General features: G+C 33.6%; 1 long non-coding RNA gene across 1 annotated transcript; it reads left to right on the top strand.

Moving 5' to 3' along the window:
* Positions 1-2,588: 2,588 nt before the first annotated feature.
* On the top strand, positions 2,589-3,744 carry LOC117126641. Its single transcript, XR_004449313.1, has 2 exons — positions 2,589-3,058; positions 3,412-3,744. It is a non-coding gene; the product is annotated as an uncharacterized LOC117126641 (long non-coding RNA).
* The last annotated feature ends 7,471 nt before the right edge of the window (positions 3,745-11,215 follow it).

The following is an 11,215-nucleotide window of genomic DNA, read 5'->3' as shown; positions in this document are numbered from 1 at the left end:
TGATGTTACTAAATAAAATTAACGAAATAATTATATATTTTTCTTAATTTTATGAATTATAAATGCAAATGCTTTTCTAAAAGCTTCATATGAGAGCATTGACCAGAGATCAGTTAGAAAGCATTAACATTTAGTAAATGCTTCTCTAAATGCTTTTCTAACAATTATTGATTGGATAATATAGAGCATAATGCTAATGCTCTACCAATCAAGACTTCAGAAGCGGATCTATTAACAGCTTAGGGAGGTCAGCTGACCCCGATAATATTACTAATTCCTTCATTAGCTATAGCAATTTTCTATAAATAACCCCCTAATAAATTTGTGTTTGAATCCTGCACTAACATATGATGATGTTCAACGAGGTTTGAAGCCTTTGTTCTCTCCGTTTTTCAAGAAAATAGTTATTTTATTATAGTTATTTCACCTATTTAGGGCGTATTATGAAGTTTTACTAAATTAATTAATAAAAAAATTATAACGATTCCCATATACCATGAAAAAGAGCTTAAAATACATTAATACAAATGTAATTGAATATGGATAGAAAATTAAATAAAAAACACTAAAGATTATAGGCTTCAGTATATAAAGTATTTACCAAAAATTCAATATTTTCGAAGGGGTTAACACATAGATTTTAAGAAAATTTCAAAAAATATAACAATATTATTTTAATGCATAGCTGCATCCTGCACTAAAATATGATAATGTTCAACGAGGTTTGGAGCCTTTGTTGTCTCCGTTTTTCAGGAAAATAGTTATTTTATAGTAGTTATTTCATCGATTTAGGGAGTATTATGAAGTTTTACTAAATTAATTAACAAAAAAATTATAACGATTCCAATATACCATGATAAAGAGCTTCAAATACATTAATGCAAATGTAGAATGTGGTTAGAAATTTGAAAAAAAACACTAAAGATTATAGGCTTCAGTATATAAAGTATTTACCAAAAACTCAATATTTTCGAAGGGGGTTAACACATGGATTTTAAGAAAATTTCAAAAAATATGACTATATTGTTTTAATGCATAGCTGCATCCTGCACAAACATATGATGATGTTCAACGAGGTTTGGAGCCTTGGTTGTCACCGTTTTTCAAGAAAATAATTATTTTATTGTAGTTATTTCATCGATTTAGGGAGTACTATGAAGTTTTACTAATTAATTGATAAACAAATTATAACAATTCCCATATACCATGAAAAAGAGATTAGAATACATACAAATGTAGAATGCGGTCAGAAATATTAAAACAACTCTAAAGATTATAGGCTTTAGTATATAAAGTATTTACCAAAAACTCAATATTTTTGAAGAGGGTAACACATGGATTTTGAGAAAATTTCAAAAAATATGACAATATTGTTTTAATGCATAGTTGCATCCTGAATAACCTATGATGATGTTCAAAAAGGTTTAGAGCTTTTGTTGTCTCCGTTTTTCAAGATAATAGTTATTTTATAGTAGTTATTTAATCGATTTAGGGAGTATTATGAAGTTCTACTAAATTAATTGATACAAAAATTATAACGGTTACCATATACAATGAAAAAGAGCTTAGAATACATTAATACAAATGTAGAATGTTGTTAGAAATTTTAAAACAATACTAAAGATTATAGGTTCAGTATATAATGTATTTACATAAAACTCAATATTTTCGAAGGGGTTAACACATGGATTTTGAGAAAAATTTTAAAAATATAACTATATTGTTTTAATGCATAGCTGCATCTTGCACTAACACATGATGATGTTCAACGAGGTTTGGAGCCTTTGTTGTCTCCGTTTTTCAAGAAAATAGTTATTTTATTATGGCTATTACATCGATTTAGGGAGTATTATGAAGTTTTACTTTATTAATTAATAAACAAACTATAACGATTCCCATAAACCATGATAAAGAGCTTAAAATACATTAATACAAATTTAAAATGTTGTTAGAAATTTTTTAAAAAAACACTAAAGATCATAGGCTTCAGTATATAAAGTATTTACCAATAATTCATTATTTTCGAAGGGGTTAGTTAACACATGGTTTTTGAGAATATTTCTAAAAATATAACAATATCGTTTTAATGCATAGCTGCATCCTGCACTAACATATGATGATGTTAAACGAGGTTTGGAGCCTTTGTTGTCTCCGCTTTTCAAAAAAATAGTTATTTTATAGTAGTTATTTCATCAATTTAGGGAGTATTATGAAGTTTTACTAAATTAATTGATAAACAAATTATAACAATTCTTATATTCCATGAAAAAGAGCTTAAAATACATTAATGCAAATGTAGAATGTGTTTAGAAATTTTTTAAAAAAACACTAAAGATTATAGGCTTCAGTATATAAAGTATTTACCAAAAACTCAATATTTTCGAAAGGGTTAACACATGGATTTTGAGAATATTTCAAAAAATATGACTATATTGTTTTAATGCATAGCTGCATCCTGCACTAACATATGATTGATGCTCAACGAGGTTTGGAGCCTTGGTTGTCTCCGTTTTTCAAGAAAATAGTCATTTTATTATAGTTATTTCGTCGATTTAGGGAGTATTATGAAGTTTTACTAAATTAATTGATAAACAAATTATAACGATTCACATATACCATGAAAAGAGCTTATAATATATTAATACAAATATAGAATGTGGTTAGAAATATTAAAACAACTCTAAAGATTATATGCTTTAGTATATAAAGTATTTACCAGAAACTCAATATTTTTGAAGAGGTTAACACATGAATTTTGAGAAAATTTCAAAAAATATGACTATATTGTTTTAATGCATAGTTGCATCCTGCACTAACCTATGATTATGTTGAAAGAGGTTTCGAGCCTTTGTTGACTCCGTTTTTCAAGAAAATAGTTATTTAGTAGTACTTTTTTTTTGAACACGATTTCATCGATTTAGTGAGTATAAAGAAGTTTTACTAAATTAATTGATAAAAAAATATAATGGTTCCCGTATACATTCAAAAAGAGCTTAAAATACATTAATACAAATGTAGAATGTTGTTAGAAATTTTTAAACAATACTAAAGATTATAGGTTCAGTATATAAAGTGTTTACCAAAAACTCAATATTTTCGAAGGAGTTAACACATGGATTTTGAGAAAATTTTAAAACATATGACTATATTGTTTTAATGCATAGCTGCATCTTGCACTAACATATGATGATGTTGAACGAGGTTTGGAGCCTTTGTTGTCTCCGTTTTTCAAGAAGATAGTTATTTTATTGTGGTTATTACATCGATTTAGGAAGTATTATGAAGTTTTACTATATTAATTAATAAACAAATTATAACAATTCCCATATACCATGATAAAGGGCTTAAAATACATTAATACAAATATAGAATGTGGTTAGAAATTTAAGAAAAAAACACTAAAGATTATAGGCTTCAGTATATAAAGTATTTACCAAAAATTCAATATTTTCGAAGGGGTTAGTTAACACATGGTTTTTGAGAAAATTTCAAAAAAATATAACAATATTGTTTTAATGCATAGCTGCATCATGCACTAACATATGATGATGTTAAACGAGGTTTGGATCCTTTGTTGTCTTCATTTTTCAAGAAAATAGTTATTTTATAGTAGTTATTTCATCGATTTAGGGAGTATTATGAAGTTTTACTAAATTAATTGATAAACAAATTTTAACAATTCTCATATACCATGAAAAAGAGATTAAAATACATTAATACAAATGTAGAGTGTGGTTAGAAATTAAAAAAAAAACACTAAAGATTATAGGCTTCAGTATATAAAGTATTTACTAAAAACTCAATATTTTCGAAGGGGTTAACACATGGATTTTGAGAAAAATTCAAAAAATATGACTATATTGTGTTATTGCATAGCTGCATCTTGCACTAACATATGATGATGTTCAACGAGGTTTGGAGCCTTGGTTGTCTCCGTTTTTCAATAAAATAGTTATTTTATTGTAGTTATTTCGTCGAGTTAGGGAGTACTATGAAGTTTTACTAAATTAATTGATAAACAAATTATAACGATTCACATATACCATAAAAAGAGCTTAAAGTACATTAATACAAGTGTAGAATGCAGTTAGAAATATTAAAACAACTCTAAAAATTATAGGCTTTAGTATATAAAGTATTTACCAAAAACTCAAATATTTTTGAAGAGGTTAACACATGCACTACAAGAAAACACAAGTTTTACGAGGGCAGTTTTCCTCGTTACTTCGTCGTAAAAGCAGTGTTACGACGAATTAGCGAGGAAACCCGTTTCGTCGTTATACGTTTGTCGTAACGCATATTTCCTCGCTAATTCGTCGTAAGTTAGCGAGGAAATAATTTCGTCGTAAAAGCGAAGGAGGATATTTCGTCGTAAAGACCACGTAAAGATTCCACGTAAGGACGTCGCTAAGTTTCCTCGTAATTACCACGAAAAACTTTCCTCGTAAAACCCACGTAAATAAATACTCGTAAAATTAACGTAAATACCTTGACAGCTTTCCACGTAAAGAAAACGTAAAAACCTTGATAAATTTCCACGTTATTTCCTTGTAAATGTTTCCTCGTAAAAACCACGTTAAGCTTCCACGTAAAGAAGCCGCAAAATTAGCTACGAATTTACTTCGTTTCATTATTTTATAGAAATATAAAAAATATAATTATAAATATAATTTAAATTATTTAAATTATTAATAAAATTAAAATTCTAAAAAAATCAAAACCAAAATATTTTATATATAAATAAGTTTTGAATTCATAATACAAGAACCGAAATTAAAAAGAACTTGGGTGGTCGTTAATTAATCGCCTCGTAGAATTCATCACTCCTCGCCTGAACATCCGCCTCGGCATGTGAGTCGTCAGTCGGTGACTGGCCTGGGATAGGATTTTGTTGTCGCATGGTCCTCAACAAAGTCGCGCATTCCGGATTTGTGGCCGCTACAACGTCCAAGAAGCCCTCGAGTCCACCCATACGAGATCGCAGCTGAGTAGAATCTCTACGTAGCTGAGTAGACTCTCTACGCAGCTCTTCGGACTCCCTACGCAGCTGAGAGACTTCATCATCCCGTCGCTGAACATAAGACGATGTCGCTCTCGGAACATCGTTGACGGAACCAATCCCCAACGTCCGTCCCTTTTTTTTAGGGACAACCTTAAAAACAAAAAATAAATTTTGTTAGTAAAAATTTAAAGTTAAATTAAATGAATATTTAAAAAAATTAAAATTTTAGAAAATTTACCTCCTCGTAAAGCTTATCCACTTCAGGTGTGGATAAGGTGACGGGTAATCCATCGGTGGACTGTTGGGTCAGCTGGGTCTGGCGTTCTTCAACCCGAGCAGCCAAATCGTTGTAGATTTGCTCGGACTTGCCATCTATAAATCGGCCCGCCTTGTTCTTGTGGGTCCTCTCGTAAAGTTGCATAAGAGACGGGAATTCTCCCGTCTCTTTGGCCTAAAAAAACATTTAAGAAAGTTGTTAATTAGAATATATATAAAAATATACTAAAAATTTAATATAATTAAATTTTTAATTACCATTTCCAAACGGACACCAGCGTGGGGTTTTTGGCCCGTAGTGTGAAGCATCGGCCCGTTCCCGTGCTCATCGACTGTGTTACGGGAGTTAGAGCAAGACTGGGCGATTCTAATGGAATCAGGAAGACGCCAATATCGGATGAGGCCATCCCAGACATCCGTGGTGAGCTCAGCGGGTTTGCCACGCTCATACCCCTTCACGATCCAGTCACCCTTCCAGTTGGAGACCGTGTCCAACAAGCGAACTTTCGCCTTCGCTTCAAACTTCTTCCTCACCCTCTCAGTGATCCCGAAGGCCCAATTATATTTTTGCTGTTGGAAAAAATAATTTATAATTAGTTTTTCAGAAAAAAAAATATATATAAATAATAAAAAAATTTAAAGATATATATTTAATTAATAGAACTTACAGCGTAAATTTTGAACCACGTCTTTCTGACGTAGTGGGGCGTCGTTTTCCAGTTCGGATGTGCCATGGAGAAGTAACCTTTTATCGTGTCGGTTACGTCCGATGCAAGACATCCGTCTATCCCCCACCTGAAAAATACAAATTTAAAATATAAATTATTTTTTAAAGTTATAAAATAATTTAAAAAGAATAAAAAAATAATGAAACATACCATAAAGTTTCGTCCGGTCGGTCGGGGTCGATGACTGGTAAACCTTCTCTGCCTGGCAGACGGAGAATGTCCTCTACGGTGTACTGCGAGTAAGGAGCACTCGGAGGCACCATCAAATCGGGATGAATCTCGGCCGCGGGCATCGGAGGTGCCGGCATCGTAGGAGGCACAGGAGGAGGAGGCATCTGGGGAGGCACGTGAAGAACCGATGGTGCACTAGAAGAAGGAGATCCAATGACTCTCTGAGTGTACTGAGTCTCGGGGACAGTCTCCTGACCCGAAGAACCGGGAGCTGAAGAAGATGACGGGTCTAAACGACTACCCGGCTCACCGAACATCTCTCTGTAATGGGCAGTAAGTCTACCTTTTCGAACCTGAGAAAAAAATTTAATTTTTTAAATTTTCGTAAACATATACTTCCTAACATTATCCACCTAATCAACACTAAATAACATAAGATCCGTAAACCTATCTAAATTCCCTATACTAACCACCTAATCTATTCTAAACTAATCAAACTAGAGAGGAATTAGAGAGACTTACCATTGCTACGAATTAGGGAGGAAGTGGAGAGGAAGTGGAAAGGAAAGTGGAGAGGAAAGACGGAGCGAGCTCGCTCGGGATATATATAAGATTACTTGTCCTCGTAATTTCCTCGTAAACTTACGAGGAATTACAGAGGCCCGCGTTTTCAGTTACGACGAAATAGCGACGAAATACAAAGGCCCGCGTTTTCGTTAACGACGTTTTTACGACGAAAAGGGTTACGTGGAATTAACGAGTTAACCAGTTACGAGGAATTAGCGAGCCTTTATTTTCTATAAATACCCACAACTTTCCTTCTCAAACCACACACACAAACTCACAAAACACACCCTATCTCAAATCACACTCCTCACCAAAATACTTTTCAAATTAGAAATATTTGAAAAAAAAAAGAAGAAAAGAAGATATTGTTATAATTATATTATGTATTGTTTATTTTAAGATACGTAAAACGTCTTTCTTATCTATTGCATGAAGATCATAATTATAGTATATAGAAAACTACGAAAAGAAAATAAGAGAGTAGAATACCAAAACGAGAAAGGATGAAGTTATTATTATTATTCGAAAGGGGCGTCATAAAATGATCGCAATACAATTCCTTATATAGAAGAGGTTTCGACAATTGTTACTGTGAGTTTTAAATGATATGGGCTCCATATCAACTCTCACACGAAAGTGTTGCTGACTTTCGTAACACTCCCCCTTGGAGACCAGTATCATTAATGTCTCATGTATATCATCTCTTGTTGCCTCATTAAAAACCTTTCTTGGAAAACCCAGTAGGAAAAACCATAGTAAGGCAAAAAGAGTACAACTCAGAAGCTCCCCCTCGAATAGACGATCGTTACAGGTCTTGTTGATGACGCATTCCAATGTTGTAAACATGTTTTCTGAATGTCGTAGTGGATAGTGACTTCGTAAAGAGGTCTGCAGCATTATCACAGGATCGAACATATCTCACTTCAATTTCTTTATTCTTCTCGAGTTCTTGGGTATATGAGAAGAACTTTGGTGGAATATGTTTGGTTCGGTCACTTTTGATGTATCCTTCCTTTGTTTGAGCGACACATGCTGCATTGTCTTCATATATGATGGTCGGTTTTGAGTCGACGTTGATCCCACTACTTGATAGGATGTGTTTACTTATTGATCTGAGCCAAACACATTCTCTGCTTGCTTCATGGAGAGCGATTATTTCAGCATGGTTCGAGGAAGTGGCTACAAGTGTTTGTTTCTGGGATCGCCATGATATAGCGGTTCCTCCAACCGTGAAAACGTACCCTGTTTGTGATCGAGCTTTATGAGGGTCAGATAAATATCCTGCATCTGCAAAGCCAACTATTTCTCCGTTAGTATTATTAGGATAAAATAATCCTAAATCAATCGTTCCTTGGAGATAGCGAAAGACATGTTTGATCCCATTCCAATGTCTTTGCGTAGGGGATGAACTAAATCTTGCCAAAAGATTAACAGCAAATGATATATCAGGCCGAGTACAATTAGCAAGATACATAAGTGCTCCTATTGCACTTAAATATGGCACTTCAGGACCAAGTATATCTTCATTTTCTTCGTGTGGTCGAAAGGGATCATTTTCGACATTAAGTGATCTGACGACCATAGGAGTACTAAGTGGAGTCGATTTGTCCATGTTGAATCGTTTCAACACTCTTTTCGTATATGTAGACTGGTGTACAAATATACCCTTTTGAGAATGCTCAATTTGTAGGCCAAGACAATATTTTGTTTGTCCGAGATCTTTCATCTCAAATTCTCCTTTTAAATAATCAGATGCCTTTTGTATTTCGACTTTAGTCCCAATAATATTTAGGTCATCAACATATACGGCAATGATAACAAATCCAGATGATGTTTTCTTGATGAAAACACATGGGCATATAGGATTGTTTACATATCCTTCTTTAGTTAGATGTTCACTGAGACGATTATACCACATGCGTCCAGACTGTTTTAAACCGTATAATGATCTTTGCAATTTTATTGCACATAACTCTTTAGGTTTAGAACTTAATGATTCTGGCATTTTAAATCCTTCAGGGATTCTCATATAAATATCAGTGTCCAAAGATCCATATAAGTATGCAGTAACAACGTCCATTAGACGCATCTCTAGATTTTGATTAGCCGCAAGACTCATCAAAAATCTAAATGTGATTGCATCCATAACAGGAGAATATGTTTCTTCATAATCGATTCCAGGTCTTTGAGAAAATCCTTGAGCTACAAGACGAGCCTTATATCTCATAATCTCGCTTTTCTCATTTCGTTTCCGAACAAAAACCCATTTGTAACCAACTGGCCTTACAGCTTCAGGTGTGATTATAATAGGACCAAATACCTCTCGTTTGTTAAGTGAATCGAGTTCAACTTGTATTGCATCTTTCCATTTTATCCAATCATGTCTCTTTTGACATTCCAAGATAGATTTTGGTTCAGGGTCATCATTCTCTTCATCTATTTCCTTCGAAACAAAGTATGAGAAAAGATCATCAACACCATTCACTTTGTTTCGATTCCATATTTTTCTATTATGAATGTAGTTAATAGAAATCTCATGATTTTCTTCAGAATCATGATGTTCAACATTCTCATTGACCTCGCTGTTAATCTCTTCCAACTTTTCTGCTATATTGGAAGAATTTTGTTTTTCTGACTCCTTTCTTTTTCTAGGATTCTTATCCTTAGAACCAATAGGTCTACCACGCTTCAAGCGTATTTTAGACTCTCGTGTATTATCTTCTACTCCACGTTCATGTGGCATTTCTAAGCGAGCAGGAGTATTTGCAGCCGGTATATGGGATTTTGTAACCAATTTGGTGTCTGCAAAAGCATCGGGTAGTTGATTTGCGATGCTTTGTAAATGCATAATCCGACGGACCTCTAATTCTGATTGTTTTGTAGGAGGATCAAGGTGTAGTAAAGATGGTACACACCATTTGATATCCTTTCCTACTTGTTTATTTTCTCCCCCTAGAACTGGGAATACTTTTTCATCAAAGTGGCAATCAGCAAAACGTGCCGTAAATACGTCACCAGTTTGTGGTTCTAGGTATCGTATAATTGATGGAGAGTCACAACCAACATATATCCCTAACCTCCTTTGAGGTCCCATCTTTGTACGTTGGGGAGGTGCAATCGGCACATATACAGCGCAACCAAAAATTCTTAGATGAGAAATGTTTGGTTCTCGTCCAAAGGCTAACTGTATTGGAGAGTATTTGTGATATGCACTTGGTCTTATTCGAATCAATGCTTCTGCATGCAAAATAGCATGTCCCCACACAGAAGTTGGGAGTTTAGATTTCATAATCAATGGTCTTGCAATCAGTTGCAGACGTTTAATTAATGATTCGGCCAAACCATTTTGTGTATGAACATGAGCAACAGGATGTTCAACATCAATTCCAGTTACCATACAATAATCATTGAATGCTTGGGAGGTAAATTCACCAGCGTTGTCCAGTCTAACTCTCTTTATCGGATAATCAGGAAACTGAGCTCTTAGTTTGATTATCTGAGATAAAAATCTCGCAAATGCCATATTTCGAGAGGACAATAGACAAACGTGTGACCATCTACTCGACGCGTCGATCATTACCATAAAATAATAGAATGGTCCACAAGGTGGATGTATAGGTCCACAAATATCGCCTTGAATTCGTTCAAGGAACTTTGGTAACTCTTTATCTATTTTGGTTGGCGATGGTCTTATAATCAACTTTCCAAGAGAACACGCAGTACATGTCATTTTATTCCCTTGATAAACTTCTTGGGGTTTCAGTGAATGACCATGTGAGTTCTCGATGATTTTTCGCATCATTGTAGTGCCTGGATGACCAAGACGATCATGCCATAGTGTAAAATCACTAGAATTTTCCTTAATCACCAAATGTGATTCAATGGCACTTATATATGTATGATGTAGACCAGAAGAGAGTTTTGGTAATTTTTCCAATACCTTTTGTTTTCCCGATTTCTCAAGAGTAATATACATATACTTCTTTCCATCCTCAGTTGCAGACTGAGTATCAAATCCTTGAAGATATATGTCTTTAAAACTCAACAAATTCCTTTTAGAATTTGGAGAAAATAGTGCATTATTTATCGAGAATTTTGTCCCGTTGGGTAACGTGAAATGGGCTTTACCAATTCCTTCGATCAAGTCTGCAGGACCCGATATTGTATGAACAGTGATATTTGTCGGTTTTAGTTCAGAAAAATATTTTCTGTGCTTCAGAATAGTGTGCGTTGTTCCACTATCTGGTATACAAATATCTCTAGCATTGATCTTGGTTGATGTTCCATTTGTAATGTCCATTTCTGAGACAAACAAAAAGAATTAACATAAGATAATATTATTCATAAAATATTATACATCATTAGCAAACATTAAACACACAATAATTATACATAAGAAGGTGAAAAGCACACAATAATTATACATTAATCTTCCACAAACAACAATTATTTATGGTATAATTGTGGAATT

Source organism: Brassica rapa, chromosome A07 (genome assembly GCF_000309985.2).
Source record: "Brassica rapa cultivar Chiifu-401-42 chromosome A07, CAAS_Brap_v3.01, whole genome shotgun sequence".
Classification (NCBI taxonomy): domain Eukaryota; kingdom Viridiplantae; phylum Streptophyta; class Magnoliopsida; order Brassicales; family Brassicaceae; genus Brassica; species Brassica rapa.
This window is presented reverse-complemented; position numbering and strand designations above follow the sequence as displayed.